Below are 23,889 nucleotides of genomic sequence, written 5' to 3'. Positions count from 1 at the left end.
GCACTAAGGAGAGCATGTGAGTTAGCAAAAGGCAAATCTGATAATATCTCCACTGACTCTAGGTACGCCTTCGGAGTAGTACATGATTTTGGTGCTCAATGGCGTCTAAGAAATTTTATGACAGCAGCAGGCACACCAGTTGCACACTCAAAACATATAAAAGGATTATTGACAGCTATCCAAATGCCTAAGGCAGTAGCCGTCATTAAGTGTAAAGCCCATACATGTGAAGACGATCCGGTGTCACTGGGCAATAACAGGGCAGATGAAGCTGCCAGTTGGGCAGCAAGTTTAAGAGTAAACATGCCAATTAATCAAATTATGATGGTTTTCCAAACAATTGATATGCAGAAACTAATTGAGATGCAAAAGTTGTGTACCATTCAGGAAAAGGCAGTCTGGAGATCCAAGGGATGTGGGCATGAGTCCTCTGGACTCTGGAGAGATGGACAAGGTAAGCCGGTGGCACCCTAGGCATATTACCCAAGCTTGGCTGAGGCAGCGCATGGTCTGACTCACCTGGGAAAGCAAGGTATGTGCAAGTTGGTCAGGGCGTATTGGTGTGCACCAAGTTTCTCTTCCCACGCTGAAAAGAGGGCGATGTCCTGTTTGACATGCTTGAGGAAGAACTTTGGAAAAACAATACCAACCGAACCATCCCACGTTCCTCCGACAGGTAATACAAATTGATTTCATCCAATTACCACCCTGCAGGAATCTCAAGTATGTATTAGTTTGTACAGATGTTTTCCTTTGCTTTCTTCCATCTCTTCCCGCCATCTCCCTCCCCCTTTACATTGCCTTATGTACTTTCACAGTGTACTAAAGCCACCTGCTCTAGCACTACATAAATATTATCTTGATAACTGGGAAGGGACCCAGTACGTTCAGTGGCTGTATTACATTATCTATCACATCCACACAGGTTTTGCGCAGATAGTCAGTCTCGTGTTGTGTACAGTGGCTTCACCTGGGTGCACAAACATGGGCGGCATTAGTGGCGGCAGGACCTGGCGGAGGTAGCAGACATTAGCAATGGCGGGACCCGGTGGAGGTAGCAGGCATTAGAGATGACGGGGACCCGGTAGCAGTGTGGGCGTTAGAGGAGGTGGGACCTAGCAGCTGTGCGGCTGGTGGCATGCCTGGCAGAGGTAGCTGCCATGGTGGCAGGCCTGGATCTGAGAGGATCCAGTCCCTGCCAGCCATTCCGCAGAGTTCAGGAGCAGTTCCAATTTCAAAAATGGCTCCTCAGCTGCATTTTTTTAAATTCAAGACGGCCGAAGTGAGACAATCACGGTTTGTGATGTCATCACCCCGCCCCCTCAGCTGGCTTATGTAAGCCAGCGTGAGGCAGCGGCATGGCAGTCCGACGGTGGGGAAGGAGCGTGGAAGAGCTCCTGAAGAAAAGTCAGCTGTAGTCCTAGTGGGAGGCGGCCATGCAAAAGAGCTCAAAGGTTCTGGGGAGGTGGAAGCTGCGAAAATTAGCTAATTTGCTGCCACTCCTGAAGAGAAGATGTTGGAAGCCCTGGTGGGCTGGCAGCCGTGCAAAATAACTAATTGGCTGTGACCTGCCAGGTGAAGATGCCAGAAGCCCTGGTGGGTTGGTGCCCACCAGGTGAAGATGCTGGAAGCCCTGGTGGGTTGGCGCCCACCAGGTGAAGATGCCGGAAGCCCTGGTGGGTTGGCACCCACCAGGAGAAGATGCCAGAAGCCCTGGGTGGGCAGCGGCCATGAAGTAGAGTTTAAAGACCGCCAACCCCAAGAAAAGATGCTGGAAGCCCTGCCAGATTGGTGCCCGCCAGGCAAAGATGCCGGAAGCCCTGATGGATTGGTGCCCACCAGGTGAAGATATCGGAAGCCCTGGTGGATTGGTGCCAACCAGGCAAAGACGCAGGAAGCCTTAATGGGTTGGCGCCCACCAGGTGAAGACGCCGGAAGCCCTGAGTGGGCAGCAGTCATGAAAAAAAGCTTAAAAACCGCCGTCCCAAAGACGAAGATGCCGGAAGCCCTGGCAGGTCTGTTAAGATGCAGTGGAAGTCCTGGGAAAAGCAGCAGCCATGTAAAAGAGCTTAAAGGCTGCCCCCCCCAGGTGGAGGTGCAGCTTGCTGTTATGTTATTTTAATATTTCTTTTATAGGGGTACTATAGGTACCAGCGAGCCCTTAATGCCCCACTTGCTGGTACTTGTGGTTCTCCAAGTACCAGCATGTAGGGGAGGCTTGCTTGGACCCGTAGTTCTCCTTCAAAAGACAATATTATTTCATCTTTCTTTGCACTATACTATACACTATCAAAACCCAGCATCCATTGCTCCAGGGGTGCCAGGGATTTCCCAGGGCTATCAGACTAGGCCTAGAGAGGGGTACCCCTTTATTGGGGGGTCCCCACCTCCCCATGGATCCCTGGTCTGGGCTGACTAGCGGTCAGGATTAATGCTTTGGCCAGTGGACTCAGAGAAAGGGTTTCCCTGGCTGTGGCATTACTCCCCCACTAGAAATTGTCAGGTGCTGGTTATGGATAATACAGGGGACCCTTATGCATTTTGTCCCCTGTATTTCCAAAACTAGGACCAGCTGTAAAAAGCCTGTGGCTATTTTGCTTTATGGAGGTGGGGACACGCCATTTAAAAAAAAAATATTTCACTTGTTTTCATTTTTTAAACACAGACGCATAGACAGATCTCACTGATTTGTCTATGCATCAGTGTCTTATTGATTTTTTTTCAGATGCATGCCACATGGATCGCACTGATCCGTATGTGCATCTCTGAATCATTTGTTTTTACACAGATGCCTGCCTCACGATCAGCTATCTTTAGATCTTGCAAAATAATTCTTATGTCAAAAATGTGCTGTTTAAGCACCATATCGGTTTCTGGAGTGTCAGGGAGAGTTCAAGGGAAATCGTTCACAATATCGCATTGTGAGTACATAGGGGTCAATCAGACCTTGGCGCAAGCACCAATGTGCTCGCAACCAGGTCGATGGGTAGCCCTGCACATGCGCAGCGGCCGCACTGCGCGTGCGCAAGCCCTGGAGTGAGAGAGAAACTCACTCCGGAGCTTGCTGCAAAAGGGGCGGCTGTCGATGTTGATCGACAGCTCGCCCCGTTTTGTAGGCATGCCGAGGGGGTGGTTTCCAAAATGGAGGCATTCCTTAAGGAACGCCTACCATTTTGTGGGCGGCCACACTGACATCATCAGTGATGTCAGTGGGGAGCTTCCTGCTCAATCAGAGCAGGAAGCTCCCTGGGGCTTGCGAGTGCCCAGACCCAACCTTAGGGTCTTGCCGCAAGCCCCGATGGTCGCGATGGTCTTGACCATCACGACCATCACCCTGGTCGGTCGCTAGAGCTGTGGGTGGTAACCCACAGCTTAGCAATCGACCAAGAGGCGGCACTACAAGATGCAAGCGGCCGCCCTCATTCAGAGCGACCGCTTGCATCTAACGACCGCCTCTGAGTGAGGTCCATAGTTCCATTTGTAGGAGCCTTAAGAAGCAGTTCCAGGCTGGGACCATCAGCGCCAGTGAACCCCTCTGTCCACTGCTGCTGCCCCTGTTCACTGCCTCGCTGATGCCACTGCTCCGCATCCCTCGCTGCTGCCCCTGTGCACTGCCCTGCTTCTGCCACTGACCTGCACACCTGCAGCTTGCCCCCACAGCCATCTCTCCCTCTGCACCTCCAAAACACCTCCTGTGTGCTGTCCTCTCCACCAGCTATGCTAGTGTACCATTTTGTTTGCCCTTGTCCCCTGCAGGTGGCCCGGTTTGCTGCCCCCATCCCTGATGGTTAACAATTATAAAACAATGAAATTCCATAGACAAACCGTACAGTTTCACATGTCCCATTAGGGCTTCTAAGACATGATCAGAAATTTCACAAAACCTCCTGAATTTCTACCACTCAAACTTAAAAATGCGTTTATTGCGCAATACACATATGGTATGTCATCAAAACCTGTGGTAAACTGCCGATTCAGCACTCTCACAGAGGGAGATTGCTGTCACACACAAAATGGTGTGGCTGCTATTTCACAGAATTGTGTGTTCATTGGAATATACACATGCAGTGTATGCAACTGAGGTCTGAGCAGAAGATATAGCTGCACAGATGGGATAAGAGTGGGGTAGATGGAGGAAGAGATAGAGTGGTGTGGATGGGGGAGACAGAAAGGCGTGGAGGGGGGAAGATTAAACAGCACAGATGGGGGGAGCCAAAGTGATGCATGTGGGTGGAAACAGTTGTGCGGATGGGGGAAGACAGAGTGTCATGGTTTGTGGGGACAGATCAATGTGGATCGGGGGTACAGAGTATAGACGGGGAAGACAGAGCAGCGCAGATGGGTAAAGACAGATTGGTGTGGATGAGGGAATACAGACTAGCAAAATGGGAGAACACACAATAGTATGGATTGGGGAAGACAGATTGGTGCCCCTGCATCCATTTATTTTCCTACTTCTACCCAATTCATGTATTACTTTTCTTTTTCTCTTCCTCTGATGGCGATGGAGTATTGGTGGCTGCTGATCAGTTGTAACTGCTTCCAACATCACATTGCTGAACATGGGCATGGCTGGTAAGCACAACCTACTGCTTTTAATAGTTTTTGATGAGTAACTGAATAGTAAACTAATGGTATTTTGAGACACAACCAATCAAGGATTCTACATTGAAAATGTTTCATGTACAGAAGGCAGATATAGCAAAGCATAAATGGCTCTATTATTACCAGGGCATAAGGTATAGTAGGAAAGCATGTTTATGATTATGACTTTCTCTAGTGACTGTTCATGCCATTTTGATGGCTGGTCACACCTCTGGTGGCTTACCATGAACCTTAAGTGGCATGGTACATGCACTTTTAAGTGCATGAACCATGCCACTGCATGCACTCCATGAAACCACTGCACTCCTGCCAGTAGGCCCTTCATGTCCCTGTCAAACATCGGCTAATGGTCTCCATACCTGTTCAGAGTCGGACTGGCCCACAACTGTACAGGGGAAATCCCCGGTGGGCCCAACTGCCTGAGGCCCTGTTCCTTGCATGTCCTCTCTAATAGTTGGCCAAGTCCCTCTGTGGTGGCTGGCCACACCCCCTCTGGTGCCTGGACACACCCCTTAAGCTTGGGCCCCTACCACTGCATTCCATGGTGGGCCCTTTAAGCTTCAGTCCAACACTGTACCTGTTTCTAAAATAATTTGCATTATCAATATGATGTATACTAAATTAAGTTTATTATTAATGTTGCAGCAGTGAAACTAGCAGGACCCTAACAGTAGCATGACCAATAACTGTCACCTTCCAAACCCAAACTAAAATGCTCAAATCATTAACTGAAATGTTCAGTAATTGAGCTGAAGACACGCTAACTTAATACAGTTACAGACCACACATCTGCCTGCCAGTATGTCTTTGTGTGAGATGTATATATTTTTTTAAACACTGGAACACTGAAATAGTTTAGGGGATATTTTTTTTTTATTGAAAACCTTTCACAAAGAGAATATTTTTCCCTGAAGCATAATGTTGAAATCTGTGAATATAAATGCTTCCAGGAAAATAAAATCTCTGCAACAGATGTCACGAGGGCATCAGTATATCCTGCCAAGAATACCAGTTGAACAAACTGTCATAATGTAGACCCACCAACAATATGGCACAAAAGCCTTATTTTCTGAGGAAATTATAAAAAAATAAGCATTTGATTGGACGGCCATCTTTACTCACTGAAATCTGAAATGGATAAAATTTCTATAATCTGGAAAGCAGTATCCTGGAGCAGTATTTAAGATGAATGAGACCAGGAAGAATGTTACACTATCCACTTATCCTTGAATAGTTATAAAGAACAGTTTGTTACAATACTGTGTAACTGGGAATTTTCTGTGTAACTGGGAAGTTTCCTGTTACCGAAGCAGGAACAGTACAGATGGATTTAAAAAGGACCTGGCTTTTATTTTAAATCAAATTAAAAGAAAGCTGCAGATTGCACTCCATCTCCCTTTCAGGGGAGAGACTTTGGCCCTCATTCAGAGCCGCTCGTAAGCGGCCGTACGTTCGTAGTCATCCGATGTTGTTAAACCACGCATGCGTCGGTGTAACAGTGCGCATGTGCGTACGGCTGATTGCGATCATTTTATCAGTCGTTCGTCAAATAGCGAACAGGAAGTGACATGACAAATGTGATTGACAGAACTGTCCGTTTTGGGGCGGTGACGGGGGTGGAGATGGGAAAACGCAGGCGTGTCGAGGTGTTTTTTGGGCGTTCATAAATTATCTGATGCGAACGGGCAATGTGAACGGAACAAGTGTTACGTCACTGTCTGATCCACTTTCCATTTAAACTGCTCGCTCAGCTTGTGGTCTGGTATTCTCTACCGCAATGACGATGGTCTCTTCGTTCTTCCTGCGGCTCATCGATGGTTTTCCGATTTATCAATTGAGGCCTCAAAAACAATCAGTTTTGAATTGCAAAAATGCTTGTAAGGTGTTTAGCAAATAGCCTTTTTTTCGTAGCAAAAAAACGTACGCAGGTGAACTACTCAGCTGCTAATTTCTGGGTTAGACAATCAATTAGCTTACAAATTTAATTTCAATTTGCGTGTTTTTGCCAAATTTGGTTTCTTTTTTTAGGGCAACAATATTGTACGCATGTTTGTTGTTTTTCTTCATTTTTTAGGGGCCAAGAAAACAATTGTCCTTTTGTTTTTTGCTAAGTGTTAATTAAAACTCATAAATTGTTTTTAACCCTTGGTTTTTTAATTCAAAAATAATGTTTAGATTTCCATTGGATTGTTTGTAATTTTGTTTGCGGGATTACCTTTTAACCAGTTTTTGAATAAATTACCAATAGAATTGTGCAGATTTTCAACAGTATTTTATTTTTCGTTTTTTTGTTTTCTTTGAATTTTTTTTGAAATAATAAAAACTTGATAACGTAAAAACAAATAACAAATGATTTTAGAAACACACAAACAAAATAACTGGCATTTGAAATCCACAAACAAACACAATTATTAAAAAATTCACAAGAAAGGAGAGGGAGGTTTGGGGCATTAAGGAATATGGGGCAAACACTGAGAAGGATTGTGGGAAAATTAGCCAGTGCTGTCATCGCCTTTTGGCCCGTTTGGCCGGGGTAGGAAGGGAGCCTGAACGGATCCGGGATGTCCTTCTGCTGGCCTGGCCAGAGGCAGATGTTGTGGCCTCTGGACTAGGCATAGGGCTAGGCACATTTGGAGGGATGGCTGTTGTTGTGCCAGAGGTGGAGGGTCCTGATGTTCCGACAGGAAGAGAGGCCAGCTCCAACATGTGCTGGCAAATGAGCTGCTCCTGGGCATTTGCTATTCGCACGTTGGCCCCAGTATTTTCCGCCAGGGCCTTAGCAATGGTCACGTTGGCCGCAGCACTTTGCTCCAGGGCATCCGCCACCCGTAGCAGATTGGCGTCCATCCTCAGCAGAATCTCGGTCTGCTGATCCATTTTAATATTGAGATCAGTGAGGAGGCCCACTGTCTGCGAAGGGGAATGCCCTGGACTGTCTGCCACAGGGTCCCCAGCCGGATCTACTGCTTCCTCCCCTGCAGAGCCAGCAGAAATTCTGCGGCCAAAGCTCCCCTCTGGAGCAGACTCATCCGCCTGTGTCTCTGTGAGAAAAAAGAGAAAAGAGTAACATTATAATCTAGATATTGTCCCAAACACATTTCTGAGTTGTTAACATTACAACCTTTACCTGGGGCAACATGCGGAGCCGTAAAGTCTGGCATGTCAGTATCCATGTTCGACACGCCAAACACCTCTTCATCCTGCACACACCCCTGGGCCATCTCCTCCAAATCTGTGAGCTCCAGTGACAGGGGTGGGACCCCCACCTGTCCCCCCTGCATGCCTAGCCCTATCAGCCAGTTTTTGCTTAAGACGATATTTGAAGTCGCTCCATCTGTGGGGTAAAAAGTTGGCATTATTCCTGCAGTATTTGGACCTGTAAACACTTTTGACTAAAATGTAGTTTTTACATACCGGCGTTTGACCTCCCGGGTTGAACGTTCAAAATCACCCACCCTATTGACACCACTGGCTATGTCATCCCACATTTTCCATTTCTGGCTTGCACCCATATTCCTTGCTGCCTGTGGCAGGTTGTCATTGCACATTTGCACCAAAACCTCCATCTCCTTTCTTGTGAATTGTGGCTGCCTTTTTTTTTTTGTTTAGTTGGCCTACTAGGCCCAGCAGCCTCTTCCATGGCATCCTCAACACCTTTTTTTAAAATGGGATTAAAATTTATAATGTAAAATGTTCCCAAAATTATTGTTAAACATAAGCCTTTTACCCAAAAAAGAGAAATACTTACCTGGCGCCTCTTGGCCAGTGCTTTGCTGCTCTGTAGTCATTTTGGACTTTCAGGTCTCACTACAGCAGACCGATTTGGGTTTTCAGTGACGTTTTTAAACATGCATCAGCATTATTCGGCAGCATCATTGACTGTGCACTCCTATTGTCCGTCCTTAATTTGAGCGGGAAAATAAAGACTATTTATGGCTTGTTGTGACTCGAGTCGATGTGGCATGTTTTGATTGTTGGAGGTTTTGCATTGGAGTGGATTGTTGGCTTATTGAGTAGAAGGAGGAATTTGTTTGTGCAAGATTTTGGGTTTTTTCTAACTTCTTTCTTTTCTGTTGTTTTTTTTTTTTATTGTTTGGCTATTTAGATTGGATTTTTTGAGTAAGTATTTTAAAAAACCACTGTCAAAAATAATCGTACATAGTTTACAAATTTTTGAATTTTTTTTTTTTTTTACAGTTATTTTGGCATTGCCCCAGGGACGTTTTTGAACTTTGGGATATTTGTCTGTTTTTGGTAAGTGTTTTTGGTTTAATGAATTTACAAATTCGATGTGTTGGTCTTAGCATATGTTTCACTAAGTAATGTTGTTTATTTTCTGGGAACAATCATGTCTTAACACTAAATGTAGCGTACTATTTAGCGAACTAATGTGTCTTGATTTAACTGTAAAAGTAGCGTACTATTTAGCGAACTAATGTGTCTTGATTTAACTGTAAAAGTAGCGTAACTATTTTGCGAACTAATGTTTTTAGAAATTTTCAGTGTGAAATCATGTCTTAACACTAAATGTAGCGTACTATTTTCTGCACTAATGTGTGCTCCCTTCTCTATTTTTTCTCAAAAATAATTTGTTTCCAATCCTATTTTTTTAAATTAATCTTAAACATATTTTCTACTTTTGAAATGTAGGTTGTTCTGCACATGACACAGCCCAGGCCTGTAAGCATGTTTGGATTTCTTAGAAAAGATAAGTATATTTTTCTTTACACATTTGTCTAAAACAATAACTACCTGCCTTACCATTTCAGGTTGATGTTGGGCATATTATATTGGCTATGGTTCCAGAACCCGACCAACCTCAACTTCGTCCCAGGCGTAGGCCTCGCAGGCGTGCAAGGCCCCAGATATATAGAACACGTGTCACCCTTTTTGGAATGCCAGATGATGAGGTATTAAGGCGATACCATCTGCCGCCACAAATCATCATAGACACTCTCTCATTAATAGAGAGTGATCTTGAACGGCAAATTGAAAGTCCTACAACAATACCACCACTTACTCAATTAATGTCGGTGTTACATTTTTGTGCCTCAGGATCCTTTCAAACCACTGTGGGAATTGTTTCGGGAATATCCCAATCCTCCTTTTCAAGGATCCTGAGGACAGTGATGGAGGCCCTTTTTAAACACCTCCATCATTTTATTAAAATGCCATTGGATATGGGTACCCTTAATGTGGCGAAGGCCAATTTTTACCAAATAGCTGGCTTCCCACACATCATAGGGGTTGTGGATGGCACTCACATACCACTTCAGCCTCCAGCAAGGCTGGAGGCTATTTTTAGGAACCGCAAGCACTTTCATTCACTGAATGTAATGGTGGTATGTGATGCCTCCCTCCAGATCCTGTCCCTGAATGCCAAATTCCCCGGAGTGCATATGATTCCTTCGTCATCCGGCAATCAGGGATTTGGCACAAATTAAACAACCTACAAGCTGGTGATGCGTGGCTTCTGGGTAAGTTGAAACCTTCTGTTGAAACCAATGCAAAGCTTGTTACACAATGGTTCTGATGTTTGTTTTTATATTTTCACAGGAGACAGTGGTTACCCTTGCATGCCCTGGCTGCTCACTCCTTAGTTGGTTCCCACACCAGGGCCACAAAGTGAGTATAATTCTGCACTTACAGCCACCAGGCAGGTGGTGGAGCGCTGTATCGGCCTTTTAAAAGGCCGATTCAGATGCCTCCACTGCTCTGGTGGCGAGCTCATGTATTTGCCGGCTATGATTTCGAAAATTGTGGTCCTGTGTGGGATATTTCACAACATCGCCATAAGGAGTGGGGTCCCAATGCAGCCAGAGGATGCCTTGCCTGAGGATGGCCCCCCCGAGGTTGGTCGGAGGTCAGTATGTGGGGGGGCCATACGCGATGACATTGTGGCCAGATTTTTTAGGTAATTATTTTCCAAAATTAAGTTAATTGACACAATGTAGACATGTAAGATTTTAATGTACAATTTTAATTTTATTTTTTTTTTAATTTAATTTTATTCCAAAAAATGACCATAAAAAACGATGCCTACTACCTGATCCCAAAAAATGGCTTCATGTGGACACATTGGATATAACTTCGGGAACAATGATTTCTTCGCCTCATTTGTGGAATCATGTTGGCATGCTACTTCTTCAATCAGTTCCTGATTGTTGTTTTACTTTTGTTGTTTTGGGTGTGTTTTGGAATTTTTTGTGTGTTTTCATTGTGTGAATTGATTGTGACAAATCACTTGGTGTTTTTAGTTTGTGTGCATTAAACTTTTTTTTACCGTTAAACAAACATTTCCTGGGTAAATTACAAGCAAGTGTAACTTGGTCCAAAAAAGGCAAACTTGCTTAATGGCTAATCCTGTAATGTGCTAAATTGTAATCTTTTTGACCCTGCTTTGTGGCTAAAAACAAACACCAAAGGTATTATGGTGAATCAGTCTGTTTGCCAATGTAGGTCTAAGCAGGTTTGGTTTAATATTTACGTTAGCCCCAAAAAAGAACAAACTATTGTTGCCGTTAATTCTACAAACCTATTGGTATTGTTATGTGTTTAATGTGCCAGCTTACATACTTACTTGAGCTTTCTACAATCCAATTTACATTACTTCAAACATCATGGTAAAATAGTAGACTTATGTAAGGTTCAACAATCTAAGATTTACAGACAAGGAATGAGACTTAAATAAATCAAGATATCTTTTATTTTTCAAAACATTTTTTGGGTGCAAAAAAAAAAATTAGTGGAGCAGGAGCGCCAACAGATGATCCAAGACCACTAGCATGCCAACTACATGGCCCCTCAAGCTCTGCAAGCCTGCATACAGTTGTTCGTTCCGCCTCTGGTCCTCTGTGGGTTTAAAAAATGTGGGGATTACTAAAATGACACCTTAATTTATATGTTAGCAAACAACTTAAAAATCAGACTATACAAAAAAACGAGAAAAAAAAATCTACAAAACAAAAGTAATGCCAAACGCAAAGATTGTTTTAAAGAAGAAAAATCTAATTTGACATCAAAATTCATCAAAAAATAGGGACAACTACGCAAAAATACTACATTTGTTGTTACTGTAAACAAGAAAGACACAAGTATGAGTGTTTGGACATGTGTCATATGTGTAAGGGGAAAACATCCTAGACATTGTTTCACAAAAATATATATCCAAAACATTAGAACTATTTTACAATTTTGAACTGCACAGGCAAAAGGACAACATCACCCAAAAACCAAAAAATGCAAAAGCAACCATAGTTTAAAAGGGAAACATACCGGGTCTAATGCTACCTGGGCCAGGTGCCCCGAAATCTTCCTCCTCAGATGTGGGCCAGTGCTGCACGGATGGAGGAGGGGTGATTGCTGATGACTTTGAGGGTGAGGAAAAGAGAGGGGGGGGGTGGAGGGGAGGGTGAGGAAAAGAGAGGGGGGGGAGGGTGAAGTTGGAGGGATGGGAATGTGAACAGAGGGAGTGGCCTCACGGTCTGCCAGGTCTGGAGTGGAGGGGGAATTTGGGGAAGAGTGGGGAGAGGATGTTTGGGTGGGAGTGGGGGAGAGGGGACGAGCCCGACGTCGGTGACGTTGGAGATGTCGTAGTCTGCGCTCAGCCCCTAAATGATGTTGAAAAATTTATATTATTACATATTTAATATTTTGATTCCAAAATTTACACACCAAAAAAAAAAAAACAGGGCTATACGGGAAACATGCACACGCAGGTATGTCCAAAATAAAGAAACAGGGCTATACGGGAAACATGCACATGCAGGTATGTCCAAAATAAAGAAACAGGGCTATATGGGAAACATGCACACGCAGGTATGTCCAAAATAAAGAAACAGGGCTATACGGGAAACATGCACACGCAGGTATGTCCAAAATAAAGAAACAGGGCTATATGGGAAACATGCACACGCAGGTATGTCCAAAATAAAGAAACAGGGCTATACGGGAAACATGCACACGCAGGTATGCTTACATTTTTAATTTTTTTAAAAAAAAAACACTTTCCACGATTTGCTGCCGCAAATTGGCCAACAGGCGTGGGGATCGGCGCCGGAGATCGGACCACCTCCTTTCCAATTGTCCGATATTTCGGCAGAAGCCGATCCTACGCAGGCGGCACCGCACCTCCGCGTAGGCAAGCCGCTTGCGGAGGTTAGTGATGGGGCCCGTGGAGTTGGTTAATCTCTGGTCCATCACATCGGTGAGGACCAGGAGTTCTCTGCGACAAAAAGCTGCGGCTCTCATGATGGCAATGGTTTTTTTTACACAAAACAGTTTTAATAAAGGTCCTAGAAAAAATGTGATTGTCTAATGTACTTTGTAAATTAACAGAAAGCATTCTATTGGTTATTGTATGAGTCATGTGACCTACACCCTCAAAAATATAATGCGAGTTATGATAGGCTTGATGCAGTGACATGCGTAAGCTAATTTAAATATTAATAAAAAAGATGAAAAATCTGCATACAAAAAAACGCAAAACAATAGTAGCATTCAAACAAACTTTTAATTTTGAAAAACCATCCCCTTGGTCCCACCGTACGTATTCTGCGGAATCAATGACACACACTAACAATAATAAAGTTTATTGACACTGGAAAAAAAAAAAGGATTGCAAACATGTGAATACCAATTAAGGTAATTAATATAGTGCTTGCTATTCATCAATTCAAGTATGTTTGCTGAATGAAATAGCAGGCAATCGAAAACTGACAGGGCCACTTCCGGAATTGACTTGTGCGAGCGTTCCCTGCAACCAAAGAGGAGGTGGACGGTCGCTATTTAGAACGTTCGCTAGCTAGAGGAGGGGTTGGAAGACTATTGGGCGGAAGATTAGCTGTGAGCGAACATACGAGCGAGCGCTTGAATTTACATTTTTACGCTCGTACGCCGAATGAGCGTACAGCCACTTGCGCCCGGGTCTGAATCAGGCCCTTTATCCTAATGAGGTTTTGGGAAGGTCAAACCTCACTAAGCATCCACTACAGGAACCGCAGTTAGTTAGTGAGACAACTAATCATTGCAAAAGCAAAAAAGTTGTCTTCATATACAGCACATGATGCCTGTTAAGAGCTGCATGGCCTAGGCCACAAATCATAGGTGTCCAGGATTAAAGGCATATTACGACAAGCCTGTGTATGGAGGATAATTATGTAAGAACATGTCTTGTCTTTGTAACTGGTGATTTCAGTGGCAAGATAAATCATATAAGATATTTTGGTATAAAAAGCTGTTTACTGAATAACTGCACTAGTAAACTAGTAACAGGCACTGACGGTTTCAACTGTGAATATACTGTATATGAAAAGAAAGTCCAACGAAGAGCTGGGTTCCCAAAATCAGAGGGTCAATGTGAAGTAAAGGAGTCAAGTTCTAAGTGGGTATTTATACAAGTCAAAGAGCAAACACAGATAATGTAAACTCAGTTTTCAGAAGCTTCGGGTCAAAGAAGCTGATTCAGAAACTAGATCAATAAACTGACAATGTGCTCACAAGAAGCTGCTTTATATAGGCATGTGGTTACTATAGTAAGCATCAAGTATTAATAGATCCTTGCCAGCAGCTGGACATTAAGAGATATTCAGATACAGGTCTGTACCAGTATAACAAAACTAACAAAGCTGCAGTAAATAATAAACTGAGCCTGCAACTCAGTGTGTAGAGGCTGTTCTGCTGAAACTCTCATGTATCTACCTTTTCCAATCCATTGAATTCAACTTTGTCCCTCAGTGGCTTGGTCAATTATTTGTCTCTGATACAGTAGCTACCGTAGCCAAGTGATTAACAGTGACACCTAAGCCCATGACTCAAGCTCACTCCTTTCACCCAGTCTGATAGCTGAGCTTGGGGTTTTTCTTTTCCATGTACGAGTCACATTTTTAAATGCTGTTGACATACTCTTGGAAATGACACACACACATGGCACAAGGGGCATGGCATTCACTCACATGCACTTCATGGCATTATTATATGACACAATGAAACAAATGTAAGGCAATTCACTTATCTCGTTTTTTGCACAAGTGCCCTTTTGTGTTGGCTTTGAAATTGTAGGGCTTTCATTTGGACAAATTGCATTGAAGGGTTCGAATCCTTGGTGTTGAAGAGAATCCGTTAATATTACATCACAGTGAGTGTGTCTCTTAGTGTTCATCGTATTAGATAGATAAGGGATGGGGCAGAACTATGATTTGAACAGAACTATCTCTGTTGAAAGTTCATGGTAAATACTCTTAAGTGGGGTTTCCACAACTTTTACTTATTGGAATGTACATACCCTCCTCTAGCTTTTTGTTACATACATTACGTTATCTATCTGTATGCTTTGGTTTTCAGCCATGTCTTTTTATGACCAGCTGTTTCTTTCTTTTATTTGTTTTTTTTGTCCAATTTTGTTTCTGGATACAATTGTAACCAGTGCAGATCAGGACTGGGTCATATCCTAGGGCAACTAGTATAAAGGTAAAAATACATGTGTTAAAGCGGCAGAAGGTCAAATGTACAAACCATTATATTACAGTTATCTGATGGTGGAGAAGTTATGTAATGATGACCTTCTCTTTATTAATGTGCGGACTGATATTCCTGTTTTGCTGCACTCTAATGAGATTCCCCACTAGTCCTGCACATACTCAGTACAGCTTCCAGCATTAAGGAAAACAAGATGAGAGCAGAATTTGTTTTATTATTAATTCTATATTTTGCTATTCTTTCTGCAAAAACAATTCATAACATATTTGTAATCTTTTTATTAGTATTTATTTATTGTCTGTTATTGTTTACTTATATTATACGCATTTTTTTCTCACCAAATAGCTGCCTGATCTATGCCGCACATTCTCTTTTCCATTGACTTGGTTTGCAAACACAGAAAACAAACTGGTAATGAATTTTTGAATATTTCATGTTCTGTGTAAAACTGCTAGTAGGAATTATCAGAAAAAAAACAAAGAAAGATGTCTCATTCATTACAAAAAAAAGTTCTAAGAGTTCACCTTTCAATAGACCTACAGGCTTCAAAAAATCTACTTTCCTGTGAGCGCACTGCTAGATATAATAATTTATTCCAGACAGAGCATGTACATTCAAACACAATTCTTTTGTTATTTCAAAATACCCTATTTATATTACAGCATACCTCACTGGTCACTTTAACACTTTTACTTTAATTATGGAATGCTGACAAATAGAAACCAATGGGGCCCATTTATCAATGAGTTTTATCATACTTCTTATTATTTTTATATTTTGCTGAACTTTCTGCCAAAACAATTCATAAAATCATTTTAATCTTTTTTTTTTAGCATTTATTTATTTATTATTTATTATTTACTTATATTATACACAATTTTTCTTCCCAAATAGCTGCCTGATCTCTGCTGCACATTCTCTTTTCCATTGACTTGGTTTGCAAACACAGAAAACAAACTGGTAATGAATTTTTGAATATTTCATGGACTGCCTAAAACAGCTAGTAGGAATTTTCAGAAAAACAAAGAAAGATGTCTCATTAAAAATAAAAAAATAAAAAGTTCTAAGAGTTCACCTTTCAATAGACCTGCAGGCTTCAAAAAATCTACTTTCCTGTGAGTGCTCTGCTCGATATAATAATTTATTCCAGACAGAGCATGTACAGTCAAACATAATTCTTTTGTTATTTCAAAATACCCTATTTATACTACAGCATACCTCACTGGCCACTTAAACACTTTTACTTTAATTATGGAATGTTGACAGAAAGAAGACAATGGGGTCCATTTATCAACAAATTTTATCATATGCAACAAGATTTAAAACTAGTTGTGCATTGTAATGGAACTCCAGCCAATCAGCTTCTAACTTTCATCTGTTTGAAAACTGACAGTTTGGAGCTGATTGGCTTGATGTCAGGATGTGGCCTGGGATCGGCGCTACTCACTGCCGCCCTGGCATCCTTGGGCTCTGTGGCGTATGGACGCCAGATGTAGGTGGTGAGTGGTGAGCTGAGTATTCTCCCCGGGGTCTACTAGGGCTTCCGTGCGTGCATCCTGGTTCCCGTGGTGGCGTGCATGAGTGCAGCCATGTTGGTCCATATCACCTGACTAGTCTCTCCCAATGGCAGTCCTGCGGTCACTCAGCTAAACTCCTGATCCAATGACCAACTGCCTAGGGGTATTTAGGTCTGACTCCAGGAACAAGAAGTTGCCTGATCAACTTCATTTACTTCATGTTTTCAGTGTTCCAGTGACTGAGTACTATTTCTTCACTCCAGGCTCCCTGTAGTCTTCAACTTCCATTGACTTCCAGTGATTCTCTCTGCAGTGTGCAGTTCAGCTCTCAAGCTGATTCCCTGTGTTATATGTATCAGCTCTCATGCTGATTTCTGGTGTGCTGTTCAGCTCTCAGTCTGACTCCCTGTGTTACATATTTCAGCTGTTAGCTGAATACCAGTGATCCAAGTTTCACCTCATGCTGACTCTCTGTGTTACATGTTTCAGCTGTTAAGTTGATTACAAGTGTTCCAAGTTTCACCTCTCATGCTGATTTCCCTGAGTTACATCTTCAGCTCTCACATTGGCCCTCATTCAGCGCTCGGTCTGAAGGTGGGCGGCCGCTTGCCTTTTGAAGTGCGGCCTCCTGGTCACTAGCTAAGCTGTGACTTACCACCCACAGCTTTAGAGACCGACCAGGTTGATGGTCGCGATGGTGAAGACCATCGCAACCATCGGGGCTTGCGACGAGACCCTAAGGTCGGGTCACGGCAACCGCAAGCCCAAGGGAGCTTCCTGCTCTGATCGAGCAGGAAGCTCCCCACTGACATCACTGCTGATGTCAGTGCAGCCACCCGCAAAACGGCAGGTGTTCCTTAAGAAACGCCTCCGTTTGTGAAACCATCCCCCCGCCATGCCTACAAAACGGGGAAAGCTGTCGATCAACATCGACAGCCACCCCTTTTGTAGTGAGCTCCGGAGCAAGAGAATTTCTCTCTCGCTCTGGGGCTTGCGCACGCACAGTGCGGCCGCTGCACGTGCGCAGAGCCTAAACATCGACCCGCTTGCGAGTGATCAGCGCTTGCGAGCGGGTCTGAATGAGGTCCATTGTTCTCTAGTATTTTCTTGGAGCAAGTCTGCATCTGGATCTCCGGTGCTTTTAAAAGCACTTCCATATCTGCAACTACAGTGTTACTCTAATCGAGACTGCGTCTGGATCTTTGGGTTTTCATAGAGCATTCGATGTTTGGACTTACTATACATTCATTATTACAGCAAATCAGTCTCAGGATCTCTCATGTTTCCCAGTGCAAGCCGGCGTCTGGTTCATTTCCAGTATTTCCAGTGCCACTCCATTTCCAGTGTTTCCCAGTGCCATCCCATTTCTAGTTATTTCCAGTACTGTCTCATTGCTAGTAATCTCCAGTGATACTACAGTTTTTAGTAATTTCCAGTGTTATTACTTTTCCAATAATTCTCAGTGCTATTTAATCTCTAGTATTATATCTCTGTCTTCTGCCACTCCCAGGTACCTGTCCAGAGGACCGCGACCTGCTCACTTGGTTCGACAAAACCCAAATCCCAATAAGAGGGGTCACTGGTGAAGACCACTAAGTGAGTAATGCCGCATATCCACTACGCGATAACATAGAGCGATTGCACGATTACGACATCGTAATCGTGCAATCATTCAGAAATCGGGCACACATCGGGCACACATCAGGGATGTAAATGTCGGAAACGACCAGCGATGCGCTCTCCCGCTGGTTGTTTCTGATATCAATCATCGCCCGAACATGCTGGTCAACCTGACGATAACATCAGGTTGAGCATGGTAGGCGATGATTGATGTGCCTACACTGAACGACTGTACATTCTGAGTAGGCACACCACCAGACTGTGAAACGACTACATGATTACAATGTCATAATTGTGCAGTCGTTTCTATGTCTGCTAGTGGATGTGTCCCTTTAGACTCTGCGCCTCTGGGCAGGTCTAGCTAAACCTGGGTTTGGCCGCAATAGGAAGACATTATCACTGTCTCCCCCATCAGTTGCTTGCCTACCACCCTAACCCTCGCAGTTCTTGACCTCTACAGAGGTATCCCTAGTGCATGGTTATGACACTCGAGGACCAGATATCATACATGATGAGTTTTATGTAAAGTCTTGAGTTACAGCTGGAATAGGTCAGAATTAAAATTTGTGTTTATGTCAGGAAGATTTAGGTGGAGAAGTTAGAATATTGAATTAAGAATATATTTTGAGAGTTTTTTGTATAGATTGTTCTTTGTTTAATTAATTTTATCAATAATATTTTAAGTTTATATTGGTCAAGCAGCAACTCCTTAGAAAATCTAGACTGAATGAAAGAATCTATGGACATCTTTGTACACTTTGTACAAATATTTACCCTGGTTCTAGTTGGACCAGGGTAAATATTTATTTTGCCCATTTTAAAATGTCCCTGACTACTTTAATCTGCCAAAAACTGGATTCTTGCCACTTAATCTGCACACTGTTGTTACTAAAATTACCAGCTCTGATCAATAATCTTCAATCCCAGTCTCACCAGTTTCTCTTGTCTCCACATCTTCCCCTTGTAGATTGTACGCTTGTAAAAGTAGTGCCCTCTGTCTCAAGTCTACTAGTCTCATCTGATATTTTAGTAATTTATTCTGCTTTTTGCGCAACTCACTGTAACCAATGTAGGTTGCAGAACTCTTTGGTGCCTTATCCAAACAATAACGATGAAGCTTGTACTGTACTGATGTGTACTTGATCCTGGTTCCCTTCCCTGGTCATCGATTGTCTACATCCCTCTCTCAGCCACAGTCCTCTTTACATTTTAAATGAAGAGCCCTGTTATCTTCTAATTACTGTAGACTGATCCTATGCATTTCTTTATCCCTAGCACAAATTGTTATCAGACTTTTCCACAATCAGCCTCTTGCCCTTCCCAACTGGATCCTCTATTTTTCAGAAATATTTAGTGCAACCAGTTTGTACCTTCCATTTCCTTAAGAAGGATATTGTCTTTTCCTCTAGTACAGTCGGCCCACCTATCTCTTCTTCTTACAAGTCTCTGCTCTTTTCTATTTTAGATGCACTGCATGCTCTGTACCCCCTAAAAAGCAGCCATACTGTATGTATAGAATCAGTTATACCTATCAGTGCCTTACTGGAGAAGAATACATACAGAACATGGTTACTTTACATGAAACCTTTCACCAAACCCATTTAATTCATACCATACATCTGAGTGGTCCAGCTGCAGCCAGATCTATAGATATAGGTCCCTTGTGGTAATTCAGTATAATGTCTTTTTTTTTTTTTAAACATTTTAAAGGCCTATTATTAATTGTTAATTGACCTTCCAAAATGTTTTGGAAAAGCACCAAAAGAAGGAGTACAATAATGTTTTTCACAGTCTCTTTACCTCCGTCAGGTGTTTCTTTTTTCTACTTCAATTATTAGTGCTGTAGCAAAATCAAGAGCAAAATAAATTGTATTTCCAAAAATAAAAATATTTTTTCTCTTTGAATAACATCTATACAATGTGCAAAAATACATATGACAGTCACTGCTGTTATGCACTTAGCTTCTAAAAAAAAGTGTTACTGCTCACAGAAATGTTATAAAAAGACATAACATTTCTATTCATTCAATTGCAAAATGTAATTGGGCTGAGATTTAACAGCTTTTGACTATTATTCTGACATGTTTGTCCATTTACATCATAAACAGCTTTTGTGATGTCATTTACCTTAGGTATATAAGATAGATCATCACACAAACATGATGACCTATATATAACCCTGTCCTCGGAAAACTAGCATGACAATTAGAATCGTTTTCAACAAAGCCTGGAGTGCCGTGCATGGTTTGTGCATTATTGTACCACCAGTGGGTCTGCACACAAGCCTTGCATAGGCAGGTGGCTGCATTGCTTCTGTAGGAGTCCAGAATTTGCAGATTTATTTATATATTTGTGTGTGTGTGTGTGTGTTTAGAGATAACCCTATACAGCAGTATGAAGCTAAAATTAAAGGTAAAATGTAGTAGATGTCTAATGGTATTGATCACCAATGGTACTTTGTCCATCGTTTAGATGATCATTGCTATCAATTATTTGGGCTTAGGGCCTGATTCAGAGCTGGGCACTAATGTGAGCGCAGCTGCAATTTTGTACCCAATACAGCTGTGAAACTATGATAATGGTTGCAAAGATCACCCAAGCATAGGGACGCCCACTGCTGCTGCTCATCTGTGTACAACGTTGCTTACCTGCGTAAATATCAGTAACATTGACGCACATCGAACAGCCATCTTGCCCTTGTGGCAGGTCTGACCAGCCGCATACATTGAAGTTCTCCCCGCACGCTGAGCACTCTCATACTGCAAATGCAATCTCAATGGCTAATTTATGCACGCCCATGAAACGGCGTTCAAACGGTCAGATACGTTTGCGTTTTTGTGACCACCCCCCTATTACCACTCCCAAATGCTGACTACCTGTCATTAATTTTGCGAAATGATCCTCTGTGTAAATGTAATCGCAAAGCAATTTCGTTTTGTGTGCATTGCACAATTATACACATGCGCATTGGCAAACAATCGTTTGCTCTGCGTAAATATTGCCATTGCATCCATCTCTGATTCAGGCCCTTAGAATCTTTCTTTTTCTATCGATAATTGATTTCAATCTGACAATACAGTTTTCAAGTCTATCCTGTATCAATAATCAATGTTAGGAAACACAGAGCATAAAACACAAAGTTTTTCGATAATCGATCATGGATGGTCTGTTCTCACTATTTCAAAATATCTACGTTTATCAGTGATTGGTCGCTGACTATTTATATATAGATGGTGGATGTGCCGACATAATGATATATACAGTATCTGTCAACATTATGACCAGTCTATATTTTGAATATCAACATTTTAACCTGTCTGTAATGTCTATATTATGAGTGTCAACATTTTAACTTGTTGACATTGTGACTGTTAATATTTTGACCATTTTTACCATTTTTACTGTCGACCTTTTGTCCATGTTGATATTTCAAACTGTCTAAATATTAATTATGTAACTTTTGACCATGTCTAAGTTATGTCCCTGTCAATATTTTGACTTTTGACATAATACATTTCGACATATCGGCCATGTCGATATTTTAACTGTCAATGTTTTGATTATGTCGATATTTTAGTGTCAATGTTTTGGCTGTCAATATTTTGACTGTCTATGTTATGCACCCAATTTGTTTGTGGTTAGGTTATATAGAAGGGGACGTTATTTCTGTAGCCATCCTTTTCAGTTTGGGAGGCTCACCCTCCTATACAAAGCCATGCATTTATTTGTTTATTTGTTTATGTGAGGTGCAACTAGGTGGGAAGGTGCTGCAAATCAATGGCCTCATGTGATGCATGTGGTTCATTTACTGTTTTAAAGTAAGGCAAGGTGTCCCACCTGTGTGCCAGGACCTGGTAGCTTCTTTGTGGTGGCACTCATCTGTGCCTAGGTAAGGGGAGGCAAGTCCTTCACAGTGCCATTTGCATCTTCAGGAGGGGCATGTTAGTCATCCCAAACCCCAGGGCAGACCCATAATATCAGGAATCAACTCGCTGACATCAAATCTATCAAAATACATTGACAACTTCCTTCAACCTTATGTGAAAAAACAGAAGTCTTATATAAAATACACTACACACATTTCTAAGAACATTAGAGGTGACAAAATAGGAGGAAGACTATTTGTTATGCACCAGTGACATCACCTCCCTGTATACAGTAATAAATCATGAACAGGGACTAAATGCCATAGAAAAATTACTGATGATAGATGATGAATTAAAACAAGATCAAATCAACTTCATACATAACTACGTTTGGTTTAACAAGCAGTTCTTCTGTCAGACCACAGGCACAGCCATGGGGACCAGATTCGCACCAAGTTATGAAAATCTCTTTATGAGCATATGGGGAGACAGTACCATATTCCCCAGCATGAATTTGGAGCAAATCTGATCCTCTGGTGTAGATATATCAACAATATCTTCTTAATTTGGAAGGGAGATGAAAATTCCCTTAAAATGTTCATAGTTTACATCAACAACAATGATAAACATCTTGTATTCACTATAAAATACAGCTGACACAATGTCAACATCTTGTAACTCACAATTTTCATACAAGATAGAAACATTAACACAAACACATATCACATACAACAGGGTGAGGAAATGCAAAAACAATTTATATACAAACAGTACAATCCAATCATTACAGAGGAAGCATATATGAAAAGGTCCTTTGGACAGAAAGAAAAACCCTGCTAGAACACAAACAAACAAATCAAGACAATAATGAAAAATGCAATAAATGTTTTATTACACAATACAGTCAAGACTCCTGACTGATCTGGATTTTTGTAAAACAAACATTGGTATATCTTGTTGCAAGATGAACAGCTAGCAGACATCCTCCCTAGAGGACCTCAAGTAATCTTTTAAAAAATTACCAGACTCATCAAAAATCACATACCACCAACAGGGCACAAAGCACACTAACCACCACTGAATAAAGTTTTTTTTTCCATTGCGGATCATACTCCTTTGTTGAGCATGCAAGGTCACCACAATGAAAGAACAGTCATTCAAATCCAATTACACCATGAGGGAATACCAGGTCAAAGAGCACATAACATGCAAAATCACAGGGGTGGTATACCTAGCTGAATGTCCATGTGAACTACAGTATGCAGGTAGAACAGTAAGAAAGCTGAAAAACAGATCCACTGAACATGTGAGGAACATACAAAAGGGGTTAGAGACCCACAGCTTATCTAAACATTTCAAGCAAAAATACAACAACAATCTCACTGGGTTAAAATTAATAGGGATCAAACAGGTAAAAACGAATTGGAGAGGAGGCAATTTTGACAAAATCATAAACAAAGAGGTACTAAAATGGATATCTACATCAAAAGCACAAGCCCCCAGAGGCCTCAACCTAGACAATGAGGTTAGGTCTATTATCACCCAATAACAGATTAACCAAGGGAATTATGACCAAAAATGACCAACAATATGCCTCATGGCACCCAATCATAGCATGTACTGTCCAAGCCTCATTAACAAAATAATCCTAATTATACATGTCCCATCTCCACCATGCATATTCACCTTTGAGAATGGCAGCATATAAACCTATCACCATCTATTAAGTAAGAAAAACAACACAATACTGACCAATATCATAAGTATTATTTTGAGGTAGAAATAACTAGAAGCTTTATCTCACA

The sequence above is a fragment of the Taudactylus pleione genome, unplaced genomic scaffold (assembly GCF_031769625.1).
Source record: "Taudactylus pleione unplaced genomic scaffold, aTauple2 ptg000556l, whole genome shotgun sequence".
Classification (NCBI taxonomy): Eukaryota; Metazoa; Chordata; class Amphibia; order Anura; family Myobatrachidae; genus Taudactylus; species Taudactylus pleione.
Note: the sequence above shows the minus strand (reverse complement) of the source record.